Genomic DNA, 4,911 nt, shown 5'->3' on the forward strand with positions numbered 1-4,911 from the left:
ACCAAGCAGAAATCGCATAAGCTGTATTACCTGCCCATATCACCACAACTGTCCCTCCGAAAGAAATTACAGATATACAAGGCTAGGCCGACACTGCTCTATGGTGCACCTCGACTGCAGCACCTCTTCAAAACAACCTTACAAAACCAGAAGAGCTATAAGAACTCCATCCTTCAGTGGATCATCTGAGGTTTCACACTGCAGGGGGGCAGGAACAGTGCCATCCACCAGGAACTACAACTCCCCTCTGTCTCGGAGTTCATAGGCTGACGGTACATCAAATTCTTTAATGGGCTGAAGACCTGTGCAAATCTGTTATTCTGGGAGAATGCTCCTCCACCAAAACCTGGGAGGTGACAAGGTACTGTTCCCCTGATCAACCTATTCCCTTGATCAAGTCTAAACCCAAATAAAAATAAAAGCCAGCAGAGTGGTCCCTCCCCACTCCAAAATAAATAAGTAGGCAATAAGTGCCACAATGCTCCCCTGCATTACACAGCGGACCTTCCTTTCCCTACTTCCTACCCTAAAATACCTTTGAGTAAAAATGTAAATAATATCTGTTATGTATTTGTTATGTATTATATAATGTTATTGCAAATAAAAATAAAATAAACTAAAAGGTAAAATAAAGCTTGAGGCCAGAAGGTGGAGTCTATTCCTTTCGTAGGCGTGGCATCTGGTACGCCATATTTGGCAGTTCAGAGTTGCTACCACACACTGCATGCCAGAAATGGCTAGGCAGGGAATTAAAAAAAAAAAGTTGAGTTACTCAAAGCGTACTCACATTTTGTTGTTGATATTGGTTTTTATAATTAATATTAATTCTTAGTCACTTTTTTTGTTTTAGACATTAATTATTCTAAAAAATAGTATTTACTTTTTTTTTAACAAATTTCGCCATTATATCAGAAACAATTATTTGTTTGTATCAAACTTTATATTTTAATGTTTTCCAAGAAATTATTTTTTTACTAACTGTTCCTATAAAAAAATTAATTGATAACTGACCTAGTTAATTAAATTTTACATCCAACCCTACTTTTTAGAATATTAAATATATTTTTGGAACCTTAATATTAACATGGAAATGAGTCTGAATAGAATTCCTCGAGGACATGTTAGTGGATTTTCATTGTAGATGTACCAAATTATTGGAAATATCATTTACTACTACTTTTAATTTCTTCTCATTTTCAATTAAATGAACGGTTATACAGATAATTACATAAATGTGCGAAATCTTTAATAATGGAAAGTATTCCAGTCAAATAGGAATCACCACACAAAACATTTGAGGTCACTAAGATCAAATTTTTAATCAGCATCCCAAAACATATAACTGAGCAATTTTCAGAACCATTATAAAAATATCAACCTCTTTCTAGTTTCAGCTCACTCATTTCAAAACGGAGCGGATCATACAAAAAAATCATCTAAATCAAAACTATTTTTGGCTGCTTTAATTTTAGTATAAATCAATATTTCAAGTAATAAGTAAAAAGGAAAGAAAAAATTTTAATGTAATTTTCAACTAAAATATTTGTTCAGAAATTTGTGATCAGCACTCTAAAAAACATAAATGAGAAAATTGTCAGGGTTTCTTCAAAATTTTCCATCCAAGACTCTTTCCGGTCCTCATTTGACTATATCCCATTTAAATATTAGTGGTTGCTCATAAATAATCCTCCTTTTCTCCTTAAAAAAAAATTGGTTGATTGATTGATTTAGTATTGGTGAATGAAAAAAAAAAGAATGCTGGGTTTTCATGCAAAGAGGGATTTTATTTGTATTTGGGAAAAACTGGAGATCTCAAATTTCAATCTTGTGATCAGCAGCCCACAAAACATACATAAGCAAATGTTCAGAACTTCTCTAACACTTTTGAGGTAAATGTACCTCAGCACTGGACTATCATGTCATTATTTTTTATATAAAATTACCATTGACTCAATTATATCACATCTGTAAAATCCCCAAGAAACCAATAATTCCCGAACATATCTTTTTCAGTTGAGATGGAACCTACATTCACAGAAATACTAATCATTATATTGTGTCAAGTTCATTTTTTTAATTAAATTATAATTTGGTTTTATATCTAAAACAAGAATTCAGTTATCAGATGTAATTAAAATGAAATTTTTTAAACATTCCCACTTAAATTTCTCAAAATAAGAAGAATAAGGTAGATCTTGTCAGTATTTTTCATATCCGTAACCAACAGCGCATATGGTCACCCGTCATCTACACAAGTACTAAAAATGTATTTAAGCTGTCTCATCAACATGAAAACAATGAATCATGTCAGTTTCAATTTTCTGATCATCAGGATCCTACAAATTAATTTATGGTCGTGTATGGTGCTTCAAATTTCTACTGTCACCATTGTTGAGGTATGTGTTTACTCCAGGCGCCATTTAGGAGGTATAGTGCATAAGTCTCGGCAGGCCTCAGATACTGCATATTCATTAAGGTTAGTTTAGTTGGACAGAAGGAGAATTGACAGAAAGATCAGATGTGGTGAAGAGGCCATCTTTAAAACACATATGATGACATGTTTTAGTTTTTTATTTTAATGATACGTATACACACACATAATAATAATATTTTATTATAATAATAATACTTTATTTATTCTGGGACGAGTCCCTTTAGAATAATACAGAGAAATCAATAGATGAGGGCTGAGGAGCCTCAGAGATACTTAAACAAAAATACAAAGAAATATAAATAGTCATCATAAAAAATAATTATAAGTTACTTTCTCATTTCAATCAGTTGGACAATAAAAAAAAAAAAGAAAAATGATGTACTCGTCCCAGAATAAATAAAGTATTATTATTATAATAAAATATTATTATTATGTGTGTGTATATGTATCATTAAAATAAAAAACTATGTACAATAACGCTATATTCCAAAAAAAATTGAATTTAATTGGGATAAAAGTAATTATTTTTAGAATTTAAAAAAATATATATTTATTCTCGTTTTATTTATTATTAATTAGCATAAAGTTCATTCTCTAATTTTGGTGCTATTTTGGTTATAAAGCTTTTTAAGAATGGAGGACCATCTGAATGCAAATGATTATCCTTTTCTGTTATTACCCTCTTTGAGGCCAATATTTCCTACCCTTCTAATAATCAATCAATCAATCTAAGCTTCTAATAATCAATTTTATCTAGTGATATAAAAAAAAGTTGGCAATATTCTCTGCTCTGCCTCAAGTATTGGTATACAACATAATTTGAATATTAGATCAAAAAAATCAATCACTATAACAAATTTTACCTCTGTCGTAGAGTTTTTGGTCACTTCCTAGCCCATTCATAAAATCTCCTTCAATATACCCTCACAAAGGAAAGTTTTGAGCTAAAAGGTAACCAAGACACATAATGAGCAGAAAAAAATGTTCTCCTATGTTTCCTTCTTAACTTGGTTCCAATATGATAAAGAGAATGAAAAATGTGAGATTATCTTTATTGGTGGTCACACCCTAGTACTCAACAAAATCTGTTAAGCCACTTCAATTCGACATAGTCTCCTTGTCGGAAAGCTTAACTAAAAAAATAAATAAACGCTGGCTCGGATAAATCATTTATTCGTAAATTAAATTAAATCAAATACATAAATTAAATTAAAAACAAAGAGAAACCTTCTAAATAATATAGGACCCAATTAACAAAAATAATAAAAAAAAAAATACTTCTTTTGACAAAAATTACAATGAGGAAAAAAATTGCTAATTACAAATTTTTTTATGAAGTGATGAACTCCGATGGGTCGGGGTCCTGCAGTTCCTATCGAAAAGGTCGGAGACGACGTTCTGTTCTTAAACGTAGGTGGGCCCACACAGCGAACCGCTCTGATGATCTCATCCAGAAAGGTCTGATGAGCAGTACAGCGACTGGGCGACTGTACTTAGGCTACTAGACTGGGTGAGTGTACATGGGCGACGAAGTCGATGGGACGACTGTACCATGGCCACTGAACTTGTAGTATTGTTGTGGCTAATAATCCTACTAGCCGGTATTTCACCATACAAACATTACAAGTATAATTCGTTTTCTTTTAAACCAAACACTATACAGTGATAGAGGATTATCACAAAAAATACATAGTAAACAATGTAATTGTTTAATAACAATTGAATATATTTATTGTCTATTTAAAAAATATTTAAATTTTAATTAATATATATATGACGTTAACAAAATCAATACCGATAAGACTAGTTATTCAGGTCCTCTCTACATCTTCTTTTTTTTTTTTTTTTTTTTTTTTTTTTTTTTTTTTTTTTTTTTAGCTTATCTCTAGTGTATATATGAAAAATGGTTAAACTGTTTCTCCCCAGCCACGATGGTAATTTTAGAGAGAGTGACCAGGATGGAAATGAAAAGACAAATATTCCTTTTTCTTTCAGTACCTATTAGGACACCTTAACTTTACTTTTTTTAAGGCATGGTTTTTAAATATTTTTTTTGTTGGATTAATTTTTATTAAGTAATGTTTTAATAGTAATAGTTAATAATCTTGAATTATACTATGTACATGTAGTTTTTTAATACTTCGTTGAAGAAATTCTTTGTTCTAAACAACTGTTTTTTATGACTATGCCAACAATTTGCCAAACATTGCCTCAATATAGTTGTATATATATATATCTTATTGACTGATCCTCAAGATCTATAAAAATATAAACTAATTTATTTATGTAATTGTTTATACAAGAAAATTATTCCCTTATAAAAACAATATTTCTGTATCTATGTTTCTAATTTTTCTTCTAATTTTTCCTGAAATAATAAAAAACAACCAAGCTTAGTAATTTTTTAGTAAGATAAATTACAAAATATTAATTTTTGTTTATTTCACATATATTGAAATGCTATAGTGATATATTTA

Source organism: Halyomorpha halys, unplaced genomic scaffold (assembly GCF_000696795.3).
Source record: "Halyomorpha halys isolate HHAL.00 unplaced genomic scaffold, Hhal_1.1 Scaffold73.1, whole genome shotgun sequence".
Lineage (NCBI taxonomy): Eukaryota > Metazoa > Arthropoda > Insecta > Hemiptera > Pentatomidae > Halyomorpha > Halyomorpha halys.